This window comes from Chiloscyllium plagiosum, unplaced genomic scaffold (genome assembly GCF_037043375.1).
Source record: "Chiloscyllium plagiosum isolate Xiang-an unplaced genomic scaffold, Cpla_swu_hap1 HiC_scaffold_5, whole genome shotgun sequence".
In the NCBI taxonomy this organism is placed as follows: domain Eukaryota; kingdom Metazoa; phylum Chordata; class Chondrichthyes; order Orectolobiformes; family Hemiscylliidae; genus Chiloscyllium; species Chiloscyllium plagiosum.
This window is the reverse complement of record NW_028270143.1, coordinates 46,894,496-46,916,489: the sequence shown is the minus strand read 5'-3', so window position 1 is coordinate 46,916,489 and position 21,994 is coordinate 46,894,496. Positions and strand designations below refer to the sequence as shown.

General features: G+C 42.1%; 1 protein-coding gene across 14 annotated transcripts in view; it reads left to right on the top strand.

Moving 5' to 3' along the window:
• Positions 1-21,994, top strand: part of ppp1r9a (protein phosphatase 1, regulatory subunit 9A) — a 360,829-nt gene that overhangs the window by 331,517 nt on the left and 7,318 nt on the right. Inside the window, exon 21 of one of the 14 annotated variants that reach the window (XR_015757182.1) lies at positions 1,357-1,583. The exons of the other annotated variants lie outside the window; for them this stretch is intronic. The gene's annotated coding sequence lies outside the window, so the exon portion shown is untranslated. The remainder of the gene's footprint in view (positions 1-1,356; positions 1,584-21,994) is intronic. 14 annotated transcript variants of the gene reach the window in all.

Sequence of the window (21,994 nt, the reverse complement as noted above, 5' to 3'; positions counted from 1 at the left end):
CAACCTCTTCCCCTTGCCCTGCACCCCTTCTCGTCTCCCACCACTATCCCTCCATCACATTTTGCCTTCAACTAAAAAGCGGGGCCAAGGGACCAAATGTGGCAAGATGTCATATATAAAAAGGTATAGAAGAAAGTGGTAATATGGGTCAGAGAATTGCAAGAAGAGACAAGAGGAATAAACTGAGGAATACAATAACAATCAAGACAAGATTTTACAATGATGACAAAACTAAAGGCTCTATTCTATCTGAATGCATAATATTAATAACAAATTGAACAACTTGATAGCGGACGTTGAAATAAATAAATGTGATCTGGTAGCCATTATGGAGACATGGCTGCAGGATGTCTAGGATTCGATCCTGAATATTGAGAGGTATATGGCATTCAAGAACAGGAAGCTAGGTAAAGGTGGAGGAGTAACACTATCAATCAAGAATAGCATCTGTGAAATAGTTAGAGATCTGCATGGTTCATGAGATCAGGATGTCGCATAAATTTAGATGGAGATAAGAAATAATAGGGGAAAGGGGTTAGTGAGTGTGGTCTGTAGGCCCCCTAATAATAACTACACTGTATATCAAATGATCGAAGAAGAAATATTGGATGTTTGTGGTAGAAGTGCAGCAAGAATCATGGGTGACTTTAATTTACTTATGAACTGGAAAAATCCAAATAGGAGTAGTAATCTAAGTGAAGAATGCTTTCTTAGAGCAGCACTGTTCTGGAACTGCCCAGAGCAAGTTATATTAGATATGGGATTGTATAATGTCACAGAATTAATTAATGAACTCTAAGTTGTCCATTGGTGGCAACACCAAAGTGTGATTGGATTTTATATCCAGTTGAAAGGGTGAAGATTGGATTGAAGACTAATAATTAAACCTTAATAAGGGCACATGTATGGGCATGAAAGCTGAGCTAGCTAAAGGGACCTGGTATCGTAGAGTCAGGGACAGATCAATAGAGACACAATGGTAGACATTTAAGGAAATATTTCAGAATAGTTAGAATAATGTGGGTGTATTCGTGGATTATGAGAATTGGAAATGGACATTAAATATGAAAACAAGGAGCACAAGACGGCCATTCAGCCCATCAAGCCTGTTCAGCCATTCAGTATGATCTGGCTGATCCTCTGTCTCAATGCCATATTCCTGCTTCATCCTAATACATCTTGATGCCTTTAAAATCTAAAAAATGATGTGTCTCTTTTTTTGAGTATATTTGGTAACTAAGCCTCTACTGACTTTTGTGGTAGAGAATTCCAGATCCATTACCCTTTGAATGAAGAAATGTCTCCTCCTCTCAGTCCGAAATGGTCTACCCTGTAACCTGAGACTGTGTCTTCCAGTTCTAGATTGCCCAACCTCTGTACTACATCCTCAGGACCCACTCTGTACTACATCCTCAGGAGACCCACTCTGTACTACATCCTCAGGAGAACCCACTCTGTACTACATCCTCAGGAGAACCCACTCTGTACTACATCCTCAGGAGAACCCACCCTGTACTACATCCTCAGGAGAATTCATACTCTCAACAAACAGTATTTCAATTCCATCTCAAACATCAAAAACTGTAAGTACAACAAACTTTTATCCACCCACCTCCATAACCAGCGCTCCTCAAACATTCCAGAAGATTCCCCTGGCCTTGGAACCTATTCCGCCATTAGCCATGCGGCTAATACAGCTGCCACCCCCACGCTGATTGATAATGTCACTTCCGCCCCCATCATGGCCACTCCCACAACCACTTCCACCCCTCACAATTCCTCATGCATCACACGTGACATCACTTCCGCCCCTCACATCATCGCTGATGCCATATCCTCAGTGACTTCCGCCACCCCTACTGCCGTTGTTACCACCACTTCCGCCCCCACCAGCGGCACTCAGCTGCATTCTGCTGACATGCCCCCCATAGACCCCACTGTCACTATGCCCACCCCCCAGAACCCCGAGGGGAACACTACCCCTGCTCATGACTCCACCCCCATTCCCCCCACCATCACACCCACTCCAGTTACAGGTTCCGCCCCCACTCCCAGCTCTACACCCACATCAGATCCGAGCTCCCAGCCCTGCCGAGTTTTCACCATCCCTCCAGACCTTCCCCTCACTGAGGACGAACGATCAGTCCTCAGCAAAGGACTCACCTTCATCCCCCACCGTCCACGCATTAATGAATTTAATACACGCCGTGACGTCGAACAATTCTTCCGTCGCCTCCGCCTACGAGCTTACTTTCACAATCAGGACTCCCGCCCACCTTCCGAGGACCCCTTTGCCCACATCCAACACACTGCATCCATCTGGACACCCCGCGCTGGCCTATTACCTGCCCTCGACCTCTTCATTTCCAACTGCCGCCGGGACATTAACCGCCTCAACCTGTCTACCTCCCTCCCCCACTCCCCCACTCCAACCTCTCACCCTCACAACGCGCAGCCCTCCAATCCCTCTGCTCCAATCCCAACCTCACCATCAAGCCAGCGGATAAAGGGGGCGCAATGGTAGTCTGGCGCACTGACCTCTACACCGCTGAAGCCAAACGTCAACTCGAGAACACCTCTTCGTACTGCCCCCTCGACCATGACCCCACCCCCCCATCACCAAACCATCATCTCCCAGACCATACAGAACCTCATCACCTCAGGAGATCTCCCACCCACAGCTTCCAACCTCATAGTCCGGAAACCCCGCACTGCCCAGTTCTATCTCCTTCCCAAGATCCACAAGCCTGACCACCCTGACCGACCCATTGTCTCAGCATGCTCCTGCCCCACTGAACTCATCTCTACCTACCTCGACACTGTCCTATCCCCCCTAGTCCAGGAACTCCCCACATACGTTTGAGACACCATCCACGCCCTCCACCTTCTCCAAGACTTCCGTTTCCCCGGCTCCCAACGCCTCATCTTCACCATGGAAATCCAATCCCTCTACACCTCCATCCGCCATGACCAGGGCCTCCAAGCCCTCCATTTTTCCCTCTCCAGACGTCCCCAACAGTACCCTTCCACCGACACTCTTATTCGTTTGGCCGAACTGGTCCTCACCCTTAACAATTTCTCCTTTGAATCCTCCCACTTCCTCCAGACCAAAGGGGTAGCCATGGGCACACGTATGGGCCCCAGCTATGCCTGTCTCTTTGTTGGCTACGTAGAGCAGTCGATCTTCCGTAATTACACCGGCACCACTCCCCACCTCTTCCTCCGCTACATTGATGACTGCATTGGCGCCACCTCGTGCTCCCGCGAGGAGGTTGAGCAATTCATCAACTTCACCAACACATTCCACCCTGACCTTAAAGTTACCTGGACCATCTCTGACACCTCTCTCCCCTTCCTGGACCTCTCCATCTCCATTAATGACGACCGACTTGACACTGACATTTTTTACAAACCCACCGACTCCCACAGCTACCTGGATTACACCTCTTCCCACCCTACCTCTTGCAAAAATGCCATCCCGTATTCCCAATTCCTCCGCCTCCGTCGGATCTGCTCCCAGGAGGACCAGTTCCACCACAGAACACACCAGATGGCCTCCTTCTTTAGAGACCGCAATTTTCCTTCCCACATGGTTAAAGATGCCCTCCAACACATCCCGCACCTCTGCCCTCAGACCCCACCCCTCCAACGATAACAAGGACAGAACACCCCTGGTGCTCACCTTCCACCCTACCAACCTTCGCATAAACCAAATCATCCGCCGACATTTCCGCCACCTCCAAACAGACCCCACCACCAGAGATATATTTCCCTCCCCACCCCTTTCCGCCTTCCGCAAAGACCGTTCCCTCCGTGACTACCTGGTCAGGTCCACGCCCCCCCACAACCCACCCTCCCATCCTGGCACTTTCCCCTGCCACCGCAGAACTGTAAAACCTGCGCCCACACCTCCTCCCTCACCTCTATCCAAGGCCCTAAAGGAGCCTTCCACATCCATCAAAGCTTTACTTGCAAATCCACTAATATCATTTATTGTATCCGTTGCTCCCGATGCGGTCTCCTCTACATTGGGGAGACTGGGCACCTCCAAGCAGAGCGCTTTAGGGAACATCTCCGAGACACCCGCACCAATCAACCACACCGCCCCGTGGCCCAACATTTCAACTCCCCCTCGCACTCTGCCGAGGACATGGAGGTCCTGGGCCTCCTTCACCGTCGCTCCCTCACCACCAGACGCCTGGAGGAAGAACGCCTCATCTTCTGCCTCGGAACACTTCAACCCCAGGGCATCAATGTGGACTTCAACAGTTTCCTCATTTCCCCTTCCCCCACCTCACCCTAGTTCTAAACTTGCAGCTCAGCACTGTCCCCATGACTTGTCCGGACTTGTCCTACCTGCCTATCTCCTTTTCCACCTATCCACTCCACCCTCTCCTCCCTGACCGATCACCTTCATCCCCTCTCCCACTCACCCATTGTACTCTGTGCTACTTTCTCCCCACCCCCACCCTCCTCTAGCTTATCTCTCCACGCTCCAGGCTCACTGCCTTTATTCCTGATGAAGGGCTTTTGCCCGAAACGTCGATTTCGAAGCACCTTGGATGCTGCCTGAACTGCTGTGCTCTTCCAGCACCACTAATCCAGAATCTGGTTTCCAGCATCTGCAGTCATTGTTTTTACCCTAGGAAAAATATCCTCCCTACATCTAATTTGTCTCGCCCTGTTCGAATTTAAAATGTTTCAATCAGATCCCCTCTTATCCTTCTAAAGTCTAGTAAATAAAGGCCCAGTAAATTATTTTTTTCTCATAGGACGGTGCTGCCAACCCCAGTGGCAGTCTCGTGAACCTCCCCAGCACCTCTTCTAAGGCAAGCAAATTCTTTCTTCGGTAGAGAGACCAAAACTGCTCTTGGTACTCTAGATGTGGTCTCACCATGATTGTACAATTACAATAAGACTTCCCAACTTCTGAAATCTCATCCTGTTGAAATGAAAGCCAAAATACCATTTATCTTCCTAACTGTTTGTTGCACTTGCCTGTATGCTTTCATTGACGTACTCCCTTTGCATATCCATTCTTATCAGTAAGTCATTATCTAAATAGAACTCTTCCTTTCTGTTTCTCATACTGAAGTGTATAACTTCACAATTATCCACATATACTGCATCTGTCATTTATTCGCTCACTCATTCAACTTGTCTAAATCACCTTGGAGCTTACATGCATCCTCCTCACACCTCACAATCCTGTCTGGTTTTGTGATATCAGCAAACTTGGAAATGTTGCATTTGGTTACCTCAAGTCATTTATATTTGTCCTAAATAGCTGAGGCCCAAGCACTGATCCGTGCCATACAGCACTAGTCCCAGCTCGGCGAACAGAACCACAAGAACTATTCTGCTCTTTGCATCTTCAAAAACTCCAGTAGACTTGTTAAGCATGACATACTTTTCATAATGCCATGCTGGTTTTGTGCAATCCTGATAATGTTTTCCAGTTACTGGGTTGTAAAGGATTTATGAACTAGAAAGTCAAAGGCAAATATGGTCTATTTTCTGTTTACCAAAAAACTCTGATTTTAGAAGTAGTGTCCAGCAAAGATTTTGAGAGAAATATGCATCAAGTTTGTTGTTTTCATCGTTGAGCAAACAGACCTGAAAAGACCCAATGGTTCTATGACACCATTGCCTACCAACAGACTCAAGACTGGGGTAACTAGTGTTTTCTTTAGTACAGACCTAGAAGATGTAAATAATTGCTGGGAGTTTGATGTAGAACTTTCTCCCAGACTGTAACAGTCATATCTTGGAAATGAATATAGCGCCATTTGTATTCCTGTCGATGAAGTAGCCTGGAAAACCTAATAAGGATTCAGGTATCGGGATTTGTAATTGTTTCTCACCTGAATTTGAAATCTGGTCTGAAGCTTTTCTATCATTCCGCAATTGACAACAACATGAACTCATAGACATGAAACCAAATGAACTGTGAGAAAGTCACCCACACTCTAAGCTTGGACTTCTGATCTTTAAGAGTTTCCTTATTTTCCCACTCGTAATTACTGTGCAGAGCCAGTGACTCATCCTGTCTCTTTGTGTGTGTGTGTGTTGTGTGTGTGTGTATATGTGTGTATGTTTACGTGTTTGGGATTAAAGTCACGTAGGAGCCCAGTTGATAACCTTAATTTGTCACCTGTTTAAAAATAGGTTTGCCTATAATTAACATTTTTTAAGTTTAATGGAAAGTATCATTTATTCTAGTTAGCAATAATAAAGAGAAACAAATTGACCACTTTTGGTGTTTGAATATGAAACTTTGGCTTCTGGTACAGCTTGTGAAGTGATCAGGCTTGATTTCCAGGACACTACTCCTGTGTCAAAGTTTGGAGCTTATGTGGGATTTATTTGGATGCGAACAATGTGAAAGTAGACATGAAGTAACAATAATTAGTAAAGGAGAAAGGAACAGATACTTGGTTTCTCATTATAAGAAATGAGAAGGCATTGGAAGGACCTAATTTATTTTTAAGATGGAGGATGCATCTCTGACAGATTTACAGAATTTTACAAAGGGTGAACAAATAGAATTGGTAATCAAGGTAAATGTGGAATTTACTACAAAGGCAAAAAAGGCAGAGATAATTTGCATACTAGCATGTTATTTGGGATTAGTGGAAAAACATGAGAGACCAGGTACTCTAAGTCATGAGTTATCCAAATTAATTATTATTGAGTTACTCTTAAAGCAGCTTGAACATAAAACAAAATGAAACAGAATTAGATCAGAAATAGATGCAAATATCAGAGAAAGAAAAGAAAATTTGGAACTTAAAATTCTTGAGTTTCAGAAGAGAGAATACTTCAAAGAAAGGAGATAGAAAAGAAGCACCTAAAAGGCTGGAATTGGAGTTTCAGGAAGGTAAGAAGAGGGAATTGGAACAAAGATATCAGCTTAGAAGGCGAGAGTTAAAAAGAGAGACCTGAAAGGGAGGCTCTGATGAGGGAAAACCTAACCTTAATCTGAAATCGAATAAGGAAATATTTTAAGTTTGTATAAACTGTACCAAACTTTGAGGAAAACAAAATGAGGTGTTCTTTATTGTCTGATAAAGTAGTAAAACGAAAGGAGCAGTGAAGGAAACTTGGATATTGCCCATGCAGAGCAGGTTGACACATAAAGCATATGAGATTCACATATTCCTGTCAGAAAGCTTTTGATGCATTATGAGGCTGTTCTGGATGCATATAAGTTAGTTCCTCAGGCACATAGGCAAAAACCTAAGAAAACAACCGAGGCAGACCTACAGTTTGAAAGGTTGAGGCAAAATAGTTTTGGTCATTAGATATGGACATTGGGAGTATATACCATGTATGAAGCTCTTAGAGAAATTACTTTCTTAGAAGAATTTAAAAATTCACTCTCAACCAGAGACCAGAGGTTTGCAGCAGCTAGAAAGACAGGGAAGATGGCTGATGATGATGATCTGATCCATGAGGCAAATTTTTTCTCCATCCCTCTATCGGCCCAAAAACATGGGAGAGTGAAAGGAAGGCCAAGTCGTCAAAGTAAAGAAGGAACAGACCTCAGGAATTCAAACCAGAAAAACTGTTGCTGAGGGTGAAAGTGAGAATCATAGACATAAGTCTTCCTTTCATAATAAAGTGAGACACCTTTATTCAGAATGCTGGAAGTTGTGTGAGAAGCCCTTTGTACTTGGAGTCAATGAAACTTAAGAGAGAGTTTAGAAAAGGAGCTCAGAAAGATAATGCCACAGATCAAGTTGTAGCTTTAACTGGAATATAAATGCTACTAAGCATGCAGGAGAGATGAGCAAGTAGATCAGAGCTATGAAGGATTTTTGTCAAAGGAAACTAGCTCCTTTCTCTTCAAATGTTACGGCTAAATTCATATAACGAGTTAAAACAAACTCGTCATTCAAAAGGGGAGACAGAAAGCAGGAAACTACTTGCCAATTAGCTTAATATCTGTCATAGACAGAATGTTAAAAGCTGTTATTAAACAAGTTATATCAGGGCGCATGGATCAGTTCAAGTTAATTATGCAGGGTCAACCGCGTTATGAAAGGAAATATGATTGATCAGTCTATTGGAGTTCTTTAAGGAGACAACATGTGTCATTGATAAAGGAGAACTTAGATTTCCAGAAGGCATTTGAAAAGGCACGTCGAAGGTTATTGCAGAAATTAAAAACTCAGCAGTTTAGCATTAACATATTAGCATTGATGAAAGAAAGATTGTCTAGCTAATAGTAAAGAGAGGGTACAAGGAGGTTACAAAAAGATATTGACAGTTTAAATCAGTGGGCAAAGGTGTAGCAAGTGGAGTATAATGTGGAAAATTTTGAAATTGTCCATTTTGGCAGGAAGAATAAAACATGAAGCATGTTTTCTAAGTGGTGAGAGATTACAGAGGTCTGTGATGCAGAGGGATCTGGATGTCCTCATGTATGAACTGCAAAAGGTTAGTATACAGTAAGAAACTTGGAAGACTAATACAATGTTAAGATACATTATGAGAGAAAATAAGGAGCTTATGTTTCAGGTATACAGGTGAGCTAGTACTTCCAAATAAACTTGTTGGACTATAACCTGGTGTTGTGTGATTTTTAACTTTGTCCTATAAGAGTTGGTTGGGCTTGGCTTGTAGTCGCTGGATGTTAGAAACAATTTAAAATATGTAAAATCCTAAAGGGTTTTGACAGGGTAGATGTGAAGAGCAAGTTTCCTCTTATGGAAGAATCTAGAACTAGGGTTTACTGTTTAAAAATCATGGATCACCTGTTTAATACAGATTAGGCAAAAATCTTTTTGTGAGGGTTGTGAGTCTTTAGAAACCTCTTCCTGAAAATGCAGTGGAAACAGAATCTTTATGTATTTTAAAGGCAGAAGTGGATAGAATCTTGTTAAGCAAAGGGTTGAAAGGTTATCAGGAAGGCAGGAATGTTTTACTCATCTTATTGAATCATCAAGCAGACTCAAGATGCTGAATTACTTACTCCTGCTCCCGATTCGTATGTTCATATGTGCTATAGACATTTTCCTCTAGACAGTATATTGAAAGCCAAATGGAAGTTTGATAAATGGAATTAGTGGCTGTTCCTTTGTACAAAGTGCACCTAGAATGTGACCTACTATCCAGAACAGTGACATTTGGAAATGGTCAGAAATTACCCATTAATGGGTCGACTCACTCCTAAAGAATCATTTGTGCAGAGTAAAGATTGTAGCTTTGTCCATCATAGAGGCTGTTAAAGAGGTGAAGCAGTTACAGGAACAAATTCCAGGCTTTTTTTTACCGGCACATATAGAGACCAGAACAATGGTCGAACAAACTCCATCACCAGATGTCAATGTGCTACCACAATCAGTTGTAAGATCAATGAGATATTTTCAAAAAAGCTGGAGATAATTTACAAGAAGTATTTAGCAAGTTGTCTTTAATTGAAACTGAGAAAGCAAATCCAGAATTAAGTATGTTAGCACAATCAGCCCACACGAAGGTTGAGGCTGAAGGAATTCTGGAACTTTATTCTTTTAAAGATGGAGTTCTGAGGGGGAAGTGGAGGCATCCTCACAGATCTGCAGATGAAGAATGATGGTTATTCTTCCAGTAACGGTTCTGTCCTGATATAGTAAAGAGCTTTGGAAGGAAGTACATGAAATTCCACAGCTGTACTTGGAGGAATACAAAGACTCAAACATCGATAAGCAGGCATATATTCCTGTTTGGGTCTTCAAAAGGATGCACTGCAGTTCTGTAAAACATGCCATGCGATCAGGTAATGAGAGAGCCTCACCAACGCCATTAATACTGATATATATTTTTGTAGAACCATTCCGTGGAGTGTTAATAAATTGTGTAAGACCATTACAAAAAATGAAAACTAAACACCAGTATATCATTACAATTATAGATATGACAGCTGGATTTTCAGAAGCTATTCCTTTGGCAATTACAGCTAAAGCCGTGGTAGAATAATTAGCTCAATTGTTTTTCTCAATATGGGCTGCCAGTAGAAATACTGTTAGACCAAGCTTCCAACATTGTCTCAATTAAAAGACTATATCTTTTTATTGTTCTTTATTTATAATTGTGGACTGAAATGGAAAATAGACTATTCCTAAAAACAAGGAATGTGGAAGCAATTGCTGTTTTAAAAAAGCAAATGTGAATAGTGTTTGCACTGCTGCTTTATTCAAGCAGTGGGGTAAGATGTTTGTAGACAATCTGACCCTGGGGATGTGCACGAAATTGAATTCAGCTGGCAACCGATTGCCGATTGGTTTGTGGGTGGATGCGAAAAGCTGTCAGCCTGACAACAACTATCTGACTCCTGGCTAGCTGAACAGTTTCTGGATGTGAATGATACCGGAACATACCTCAAGAATCAGTTATGTCATGTAAACATGTTTGAACAATAACATTGGAGAGAAGTTGGTTTAAAAAAAGCAAGAATATCAAGTGGTGAGACTAATGGAGAAAGACTGACACTGTAACAGTGAATTAGAAGGAAGTGTCGACAATTCACAAAGTTAACCTCCCATAATCTGATTAGCCAGTACTGAAATACTAGAACAGTTAGACTCTATTATTACACTGGGAGGAAGGACAACAGAAAGATGATGGAATAATTATGGGATTCAAGGGCATTGGTTGAGAACCACTGGGATGCACAACATTAGGCAAACATAAGATCTTAAGGTAGGGGAGCAGAATTAGATTAGATTCCCAAATGTAGAAACAGGCCATTTGGCCCAGCAAGTCCACATCAACCCTCCGAACAGTAACCCACCCAGACCCATTTCACTATGGTTAGCCCTGACTAATGCTCCTAACACTATGAGCAATTTAGCATGGCCAATTCCCCTGATTTGCACATCTTTGGATTGTGGGAGGAAACCGGAGCACCCGGGGAAAACCCATGCAGACACAGGGAGAATGTGTAAACTCCACATAGACAGTCACCAAAGGCGGGAATCGAACCTGGGTCACTGGCACTGTGAGGCAGCAGTGCTAACCGCTGAGCCATTGTGCCCCCTTCCGCCGAGCCACTATGCTGCCCTGCGCTGAGCCACCGTGCCGCCCTCAATTAGGCATTGAGTCTGTTCCACCAATTGATCATGGTTGATATGTTTCTTAACTTAATTCTCCTGCCTTCTTCCTGTAACGCTTGATGCCCTTACTAATCAAGAAACTATCTATCTCTGTTTTAAATACACTCAATGGCCTCCACCGCCATCTGCAAAAATGACAGGTTAACTGCCCTCTGGCTGAAGAAATTCCTCATCTTAGTTCTGAAAGGTCATCCCTTCACTGTGAGGCTGTGCACTGAGGTCCTAGTCTCTCCTACAAATGGAATAATCTTCTCCATGTCTTTTTTATCCAGGCCTGTCAGTATTTTGGAAGTTTTCATCAAATTACTATCACCTCTCCGCCCCCCCACCCCACCAATACCATCCTTCCAAACTCCATTGAATACACACCCAGAATTCTCAACTGTTCCTCATATGACAACCCCTGAGAATCAGGGCCTAAAACTGCTCACAATATTCCAAATGCAATTTGATCAAAGCCTTTTACAGCCTCAGCAGTACATCTCTGCTCTTGTATTCTAGCCTTCCTGAAATGAATGCTAACATTGCATTTTCGTTTCTAACCGCCAACTGAATCTGCATATTAACTTTAAGAGAATCCTGAACAAGGACTCCTAAGTCCTTTGTGCTACAGATTTTCAAAACCCTTGCCATTTAGAAAATAGTTTAGAAAATATTCTTCCTGCTATAACTTTCCACATTATTCCATCTATCACTTCCATGCCCACACTGCTAGTTTGTCCAAATCCTTCTGCAATTTCCCCAGTCCCTCAAAACTACCTGTCCCACCACCTATCTTTCAGTCCTTTGCAAATTTAACAATAAAGCCCTCAATTCCTCCATTCAAATAGTTACTGTATTAATGTGAACTCCACTGGTCGCTGGGTGTGTCCTGAAATAAACATCTTTATCCCCACTCTCTACTGTCTGCCAGTCACTGAATCCTCTATCCATGCCAGTACCTCTAACACCACAGGCTGTTATCTTATTTAGCAGCCTCCTGTGCGGTACCTTATCAGAAGCCTTCTAAAAATCCAAATAGATCACATCCATTGCCTCTGCTTTGTCTCACTTGCTTATTACCTTCTCAAGAAATTCTAGCAGATTTATCAGGCACGATCAGATGGGCCAATGGGCGGAGGAGTGGCAGATGGAGTTTAATTTAGATAAATGTAAGGTGCTGCATCTTGGGAAAGCAAATCTCAGCAGGACTTTTACACTTAATGGTAAGGTCCGAGGGAGTGTTGCTGAACAAAGAGATCTTGGAGTGCAGTTTCATAGCTCCTTGAAAGTAGAGTCAATAGGATTAGATTAGATTACTTAGATTAAATTACTTACAGTGTGGAAACAGGCCCTTCGGCCCAACAAGTCCACACCAACCCTCCGAAGAGCAACCCACCCAGACCCAGGATATGAAGAAGGCATTTGATACGCTTTCTTTTATTGGTCAGAATATTGAGCACAGGAGTTGGGAGGTCATGTGACTGTACAGGACATTGGTTAGGCCATTTTTGGAATATCGCATGCAATTCTGCTCTCCTTCCTATCAGAAGGATGTTTTGAAACTTGAAAGGGTTCAGAAAAGAATTACAAGGATGCTGCCAGGGTTGGAGGATTTGAGGTATAGGGAGAGGCTGATAGGCTGGGGCTATTTTCCCTGGAGTGTCAGAGGCTGAAGGGTGGCATTATAGAGATTTATAAAATCATGAGGGGCATGGATAGGACAAATAGACAAGGTATTTTCCCTGGGGTGCGGGAGTCCAGAACTAGAGGGCATAGGTTTAGGATGAGAGGGGAAAGATATAAAAGAGACCTAAGGGGCAACTTTTTCACGCAGAGGGTGGTATGTGTATGGAATGAGCTGCCAGAGGAAGTGGTGGAGGCCAGTACAATTGCAACATTTAAAAAAACATCTGGATGGGTATATGAATGGGAAGGGTTTAGAGGCATATGGGCCAGGTGCTGGCAAATGTGATTAGATTAGGTTGGGATATCTGATCGGCATGGCCGAGTTGGACCAAAGGGTCTGTTTCCATGCTGTACATCTCTACGACTCTGTGATCTCTACTTGACAAAGCCACACTGACTCAGCCCCATTTTACCATTTTATCTCTCCACTCTGGAGGCTTTCTGCCTCTATTCCTGATGAAGGGCTTTTTCCGGCAACGTTGATTTTCCTTCTACCCAGATGCTGCCTGACCTGCTGTGCTTTTCCAGCACCACTCTGATCTAAACTCTGGTTTCCAGCATCTCCAGTCTTCACTTTTGCCTATTTTACCATGCACTTCCCAAGTCCTCCATAATCTCACCCATGATAATGGGCTCTTAAAATCTTAGTAATGACCGATTCCCGTCACCACCAACGTCTGTACAATCTCCTCAGCTGTAGGAAAGGTTTAGAGGGATAGGGGTCAAATGCTGGCAAATGGAACTAAGTCAGATTGGGCTAGTCCAGATGAGTTTTGTCTGAAGGGTCTATTTCTCTGCTGTATGACTGTATGACTCTGTAACTTTGCAGTGTAGTCCTTCTAGTCTGGATAATTTATCCACCTTCAGACCTTTCAGATTCATTCTTACCTTTTGTATGTCTAAAATCCTCTTGCAATCTTATTTTGTATTACTACCTAGCTTACCCTAATACTTCATCTTCTCCCCACCCATCTTATTGCTTTTTCTAGCTCCGCTGTAAAGGCTTTTAAAGGCTTCTCAATCTTCTAGCTTCCCACTAATCACCACCACATTGTATGTTTTTTTCTGTCACTTTTACACTGTCACTGACTACTCTTGTCAGCCATGGTTGCCTCATTCTCCCCTTCATATGTTTCTTTTTCCTTGAGATGCATTTCTACTGTGTCTCCCAAATTATCCCCAGAAACTCCTGTTTTTTTGCTCCTTCACCATCTTCCCATCTAGGCTCCCTCTCCAATCAACTCTGTAAAACTGTTACATCTGATTTCAACTTCTGCCTCTCAAACTGCAGGTTCTATCATATCATGGTCACTGTCCCTTCAGGGTTCCTTCACCTTAAGCACCCTAATCAAGTCTGCCTCATTACACATCATCAAGTCCAGAATTGCCTGTTCCGGGGGATCCAAGATGGCGGCGACCCAGCAAGTCTGAGCCTACAGTGCTCCTCCCAAGACTTGGGTAAAGTGGGTCACCCACCCCCACCACACTCACCAAATCATTCAAAATAGCTGTTTAATTTAATTAGTTGCTTAGTATTAAATTTAAACAATCTAATCTTTAGTAAAAATGACCAAAGGGAAGGGAGCCCGCAGCTCTCAGCAAGCAGGAACCCCTCCCCCACCCTCTCCAGCTGCAGCAGAGACGTCCGCAGCTGCCCCGGGGGACTTACCTACAGTGGTGAACTTCGTGGAAATCATCTCCAAACTGGATGCGAAGATCGACACTTTCATCGAAGAATCCCGAAGTCGATGGGACTCACTCTCGGCCGCGCTGCAAAGGCACAACCGAGACATTAAAGAAATCGAGCGCTGAGTTGGAGGGGCGGAGCTAAAGGCCGCGACCTCCAAAACTACAGCGCAATCGGCCGTGGATCGGGTCCGGACTCTCGAACAGCGAGTCCGGATCTTAGAGAATCACATTGATGACCTCGATAATCGAGGTTGTCGAAAAAATATTCGTTTGCTGGGCCTTCCCGAACGGGAAGAGGAAGGCCAGCTTACAGCGTTCCTCGAGCAGTGGCTGCCACAGCTTTTAAATCTGGAGGCTGGATCAGGCCAGGTAAGGGTAGAATGGGCCTACCGGGTCGCAATACGTGGGCCCGGCTCGAACCAGCGTCCCCACCTGGTCCTGTTTCGGCTGCAGAGCTATAGGGAGACGCAAATACTCCTAGAAGCTTCTAGAAATCTTGGAAAAGATTCCCAAGCTATGATCTATAAAGGATCCAAGATCATGTTATTCCAGGACTTTTCCCCGGCTCTGGTCCGAAAGAGGAAGGCATTCGATGAGGTGAAGAAGCGTTTAAGGGACTTAAATATTCAGTACTCCTTACGCTACCCAGCGACGCTACACTTTAACCATGAAGGATCCGTGTATAACTTTGGATCGCCAGAAAAGGCTAAAGAATTTTTGGACTCTCTTAGATAAATTGTAAGAAATAATGGATGTTGGTTTGCCTTTCCCCCACTCCGGTTTACATTTCCCCCCCTTTTTCTTTTTTCTTACCTTACTGTTTAATATTATCTTGGGGGGTGGGGAGAGGGATTTATTTATTTGTTCTCTATTTAACGATTTTCTCCCCCCCTTGGGGTTGTTTTTGTTAATTTTATATATATATATATATATAAGCCGTTTAGTTAATGTTGGTGGGGGAAGGTGGTTACCTTATTCTATTTTACCTCTGTCTCTAGGAGCGGGGTTGTTTTCCCTTGTTATTTTGTATTATTATATTTAATTATTATTTGTTGAGGTTGTAATTTTATAGTTATATATGTTTATACATGGTATTAACACTACCAAATATATCCAGGTGTTGGTGTGGGTGGGGGGGGGGGGGGAGTGGGGGTATGATGCTCACTGTTAACTCTAGCTTTGTATTATATCTGAATTCTCCTCATTCTATTGAGGAGCGCCTGGGTCAAGGGTGGGGCATTGGTTAGGAGAGGATACGATGGACCTTTGGAAAGGAAGTGACACCCCCGGGAACAAGGGGAAAAATCTCCATTTAAATACGTTTTATTTTTTTTTATTATTTAGAAATAGTTTTTTATTATACTGTTGTGAGTGTATTAGAGAGCCTTTATTTTTGTGAATTTTATATGCTCTATGCTCGGGGTGTTCTGGATAGCGTTTCCCCTCCTGAGGGGTCTCGGATTTGCCCAGACGATTATGGTTGATCAGTCGGTTAAGTAGTGCACCTGGAATGTCAAGGGGAGTAATTCGCCAGTCAAAAGGAAGAAAATATTATCAAATCTTAAGAAGGAAAGAGTTGATATAGCTCTCCTACAGGAGACACACCTATTGGATAAAGAACACTTGAAATTACGACAGGGTGGATTTGATCAGGCCTTTTTTTCTTCTTTTAGCTCAAAAAGTAGGGGGGTTGTTATTCTTCTTCAGAAGAATTTCCCTTTCAAAATCCTAAATCAGATAAAAGACGAATCTGGACGATATATTTTGATTAAAGCCCTTATAAATGGAGAGGAATATGGGATTTTAAATTTGTACTGCCCCCCAGCGCACCCCTTTAAATTTATAACGGAAGCCTTTTCAAAATTGATGGCTTTTGTATTATGGATCCAGAAATAGATAGGATTCCCAACAGTACTGCAGGAGTATCTCCCAGATCTAGACAATTGGTGGATCTGAATAAAGAATTAGGATTAGTAGATGTATGAAGATGTCTTCATCCACAGGGCAGAGATTTTTCTTTTTACTCCAATCCACATAAATGTCATACCAGAATTGATATGTTTTTTGCCCCCTCGATTTTTTTAAATTCCATATCATCCTGTAAAATAGGTAGTATAGCAATTTCCGACCACGCTGCTGTATATATGGAAACCAAGGCGAGGAACAACGGGACATCCCCTCGGCATTGGCGTATGGACCCCTTCCTATTGAAAGACAGTAAATTTGTAAAGTACTTCTCTCAAGAATTTAAAATTTTTTTAGAAATTAATTTAGGTACGGCTAGCAACCCATCAATGATATGGGAGACCATCAAAGCTTACGAGCGAGGTTTGATCATCTCCTACTCAGCGACCCAGAAAAAATTAAAGGGAGAACAACAGCGTCTGCTTGAAGCTCGCTTAAAAGCAGCTGAAACAGCATACGCTGATAGACCTATTATTAAATTGCAAAGGATTACGGCCCTTTGGACAGCTCTAAACGCTACGCTTACCCAAACGGCTAAGAGGGAAATATTATTTGCAAAACAAAGGTTATATGAATTTGGCGACAAACCGGGGTCGATACTTAGCATTTCTTGCAAAGAAAAAAAAGGCCCCTCAAACTATTACGTCTATCAAGGAAAGTATGGGTATTCTGACTCATGATCATAAAAAGATTAATGCAATCTTTAGAAAATTTTATTCTGATTTATATAAATGGCAGGATTGTGAAGACAGGACTAGGAGGATGCAATCATTTTTTAAAAATTTGACCTTTCCGGGTCTAACTCCGGAACAGGTATCGGTCTTAAATGCTCCCCTAACTGTCCAAGAAATACTTGACGCAATCAGGCAACTTCAGAGCGGTAAGGCACCTGGCCCAGATGGTTTTCAAGCTGAATTCTATAAAGAATTTACAGAAATATTGGCTGGTCCACTTATGGACATGTATAACTTTGCATATAGTCAGTGTTGTCTCCCGCCTTCGCTGAAAGAGGCAAATATCTCTCTTATCCTTAAAAAAGGAAAGGTCCAGAAGATTGTACGTCATACAGACCAATATCCTTGCTAAATGTAGATTTTTAAATCCTTTCTAAAACGTTAGCATTGAGACTAGAAAGGGTACTGCCACATATTATAAAGGAGGATCAGATGGGGTTTATTAAGGGCCGTAGATCATCCAATAATATTAGAAGGGTTTTGAATATGATTCAAGCCTGCCATCAGGGAAAGATACCAGGAGTAGTAGTTTCATTAGACGGGGAAAAGGCATTTGATAGGGTTGAATGGTCATATTTGTTTTACACATTGGAAAGGTTTGGCGTTGGAAAGGTGTTTACCAAATGGGTCTCAACATTGTACAGTGATCCCAAAGCAGTTGTGGTTACCAACAGATTAGGTTCGGATAGCTTCAGTGTGGGTAGGGGCTGCCGTCAGGGATGTCCCCTCTCGCCATTGTTATTTATGCTGATAATTGAACCACTAGCAGAAGCTATCCGGGCGGATCCTAATATAATGGTCCCGAGGATTGGTACAGGTAAACATAAAATTACCCTTTATGCAGATGATGTTCTTCTATTCCCCAGTAATCCTCTGATGTCCGTACCTTGCTTAATCCAAGTTATTAATACATTTAGCGCATTCTCAGGCTATAAAATTAATTTTTCAAAATCGGAGGCTACGCCAATGGGTGGCCTTGCTATGATACTCCACTTAGTGTACGGATCCCTTTTTCCCTTTCGTTGGTCCCTGGAGGGTTTCTTATATTTAGGCATTTTTATTACCCCAGTATTTGGTCAGTTGTACAAGGCTAATTTTGTGCATTCACTGGAAAGGATAAGGCAGGACCTCCAGCGATGGGGAGACCTTCCAATTTCCTGACTGGGTAGAATAGCACTAATTAAAATGAATGTCCTGCCCCGTCTCCTATACCCTATGAGAATGCTTCCGGTGATGCTGCCGAGGCTGGCACTATGTAAATTATATGGTTGGTTGGGTTCCTTTATCTGGAATCATAGACGGCCCCTCATTAAGCTGAAGAAGCTACAGCTTCCACAGGCAAGGAGAAGATTGGACTTCCCAGATTTTAGGAAATATCAGTTAAATTCCCTATTAAGTTACATAGCTGATTGGGTCTTGTCTGATCCACAATCAATCTGGCTGGACATCGAGGCTTCTCAAGTAAAATACCCACTTATTAACCTTTTATTTTCAGACAAGAGGAAAATCATTACGGATCACTGTAAAAACCCTATAATACTAAAAACAATTAAAGCTTGGAATATAATGTGGCAAAATGAGGGCAACTCACATTAAATATCCCCCTATGCGCCAATAGTGGGAGCATGGGGATTCCAACCGGGGTTAACAGATGCCACTTTTAAACTCTGGAGATCCAGGGGTATCTCATGTCTTGGGGACCTATTTAAAGATGGGGTCTTGATGTCTTTTGAACAGCTGCGTCAGAAATTCGGATTACCTAAAGGAGACCTCTTTCGATTCTTCCAAATTCGAGACTATATACAAAAGAAGACTATGTTATTAGATAGTCTTTATAAATCAGATAGAGAATGTAGAGTGCTACGACCAATGGGGGTATCTTCCGTCAGTACTATTTATCATTTACTACATGATGAAGTATCGGGAGATATGGACATGGGATGAGGATTTGGGACTAGAAATCTCTATAGAAACATGGAATGACATTTGGGAAAATGCTAGAAGAATTACCATCTGTAACAGCACTCAGGCTATCCAGCTGAAGATACTTCATAGGGCCCATATAGCACCGGATCGATTGGCAAAATTTAAGGCAGGAGCATCTCCAATGTGTCCCAAATGTAAAATAGAGGTGGGCACTCTTGTACATTGCCTATGGACCTGTCATAAGATCCGTAGATATTGGACTAAGTAGCAAGTACCCTGACAGAAATTTTAGGAACGGAAATTAAAGTGGACCCTGTATCTCTACTTTTGGGTTTTTCAAACTTTCCCTCCCTGGACATGTACGGGAAGAGACTATTTTCTATTCTGTGCAAGGAAAAATATTTTGGTAAACTGAGTGGCTGAGGGCCCCCCTGGACTTTCAAATTGGCACAGATTAATTATGGAATGTATTCCCCTTGACTTCCTTACAAATATGGTGCACCGAAAGACCGAATTATTTTATAAAATGTGGCAGTCCTTCTTGAATTACATAAATACAGATATTTCGACTATCCTAACAAGAGCTTTTATTTAATTGAAGTTACGAACCTGGTTGGTCTGGGGCCCCTTAGGAGAGGAATTCGGCACGAATACGGGTTTTGTTACATTTGATGTACATTCCAAGCATGTTTCTCACTACTCAATTTCTATGTTATCCGTTGTTTTTTTTTTGTTTTTTTTTCTCTCTCTCTTATTTGAATAATGTAAGAGACTAAAATATACACTCTGGTTAGTTGTAGGTTAGATTAGTAGTTAGTTGAGTTTTGTTTTTTTTCTTTCTTGGTATTTTTTCTTTTGTTAAATTTTGGCTATTGTATATTTAAGATTTAATTGTATATCAAGTATAGTTTGTACTTGAGAGTTTTGTTTATTTTTGTAAACTTGCAAAAATGTTAAATTTCTAATAAAAATATCTATTAAAAAAAAAGAATTGCCTGTTCCCTAGTGGGCTCTACCACACCTGCGCCAAAAAACAATATAATTGACATTCCATGAATTCCTTTTCTTGTGATCTGTTACCAACCTAATTTTCCCAGTCCACTTGCAGATTGAAGTCCCCATGATTACTATAATTGTGCCTTTCTTACATGCTTTTCTACCTCATGATTTATTTTCTTCCCAGCATCCTGACTGCTGCTAGGAAGTCTGTATATAACTCCTATCAGGATCTTTTTTCCTTTCAGTTCCTCAACTGTACCCATATGGATTCTATGCTATCTGAGTCTCATTCACTTCTTGCTATTGATTTAATTGCATTTCCTACTAACAAGGAAATCCCACTCTCTCTGATTTCTGTCCTGTTACTTGTTCTGGAAATTTTAATAACCTCTGCTCCTCCTCCTCTCACTTTTTCCATAATTTTCCATGCAACTGTACCTACCCCCCATTATTTAGTTGAAAGCTCAATCCTACTTATGTGTGTAGCTAGGACTCTGCTCCGAACATCATTCAGGTGGAGCCTGTCCCATCAGAACAGCTCCTCCTTCCCCAGTACTGGGTGAATGTCTCGTGAAGCCGAACTAGGTTCTTCCGCACCAACCTTTGAGCCACATGTTTACCTCTTTAAAGCATGTTGTCGCTATAGGAGAATTAGTATCAATAAAATAATATCTTCATCATTTAAGACCAGGAAAAACAAGTTCAGGCAAAAAGAAATTTAGTATATGTTAGAAAGTCACTCGATTGAATCTAGCCAAAGCAGTAGGAGTTCATCAGCAGAGTATCAATTCCTAAATCTAATGGTGGGTCAACTATATTCTGCATAGATTATAGAAAAATAAATGTAGTCACACAAACAGTTCAGTACCCAAACCCTCTGTCGCAGTATTGTATTGATAGGGTTGGCAATGCCTCATTCCTTACAAAAACTGATTTATCAAAGCACTGGCAAGCGCTATTGACTTCAGGAGCTTAAGAGATACCAGCTTTTGTCGCACTAGATAGGGTTTATCAATTTTGAACCATGCCACTTGGGTTTAATAAATGTTCCAGTTGCATTCCAAAGAATACTGAATCAAGTTGTCAGTAGTGTCCCAAATTTTGTGGCCTACTTCAATGAGATATTAATATTCAGCAGTAGCTGGAAAGAAAATGAAACATAATTTAAGTTTATATTATCAGAATTGTTCATTTTGCAGAAAAAAGTACATAATTTTTGCAGTGTCACGAATGTAAAGGTGTTGAAATAGTTGAATTTTTTAACAGTAGAAAGATTGTATAAATCTTGTATAAAGAGTGAAAGAATTGAATTATTGTAAATTTTTTATGTTGTTATTTATACGCCATTTTATAGGATCATAGGACTCATTTGAAAATGGCATGACATCTTCCAAGGGTAAAGGCATGTTGCAATCACATATATTTAAGGATTATGAGAACTGGAAAATGGCCTTTTGAGCTCTACTGGCTTGCAAAAGAATTATCATGTAATTACTTTCAACTGGAATGTCCAAAGGTTTAACAAAAAAGACTATGGTCTTTTTGCTGGTTACAAAAAGAAAGCAAGCAACTTTGGAAAGCAGTGTCATGCAAGGTTTTGGAGAGAGAGATAACAGTTGACTTTTAGTGTTTTCATTGTTGAGCAAACAGACCTGACAAACCCTCATAGAGATATTCAGCTGTCACTCAGCAATAGTCTCTGAACTGAGGAGGCTTTGGACTGGATATATTAGCCCTGTTTTTCACTACACAGAGCTGCCAGACCTGTTGAGTTTCTTCAGTGTTTTGTTTTTATTTCAGACCATCAGCATCTACTGTTGCCCCTATTGCTGTTCGTATATTCTTCCCTCACTCACTCTCCCTCACTCCCTCCCAATCATCCTGTCTTAATTCCTCCCAGTCTCAGTCAATCTCTCG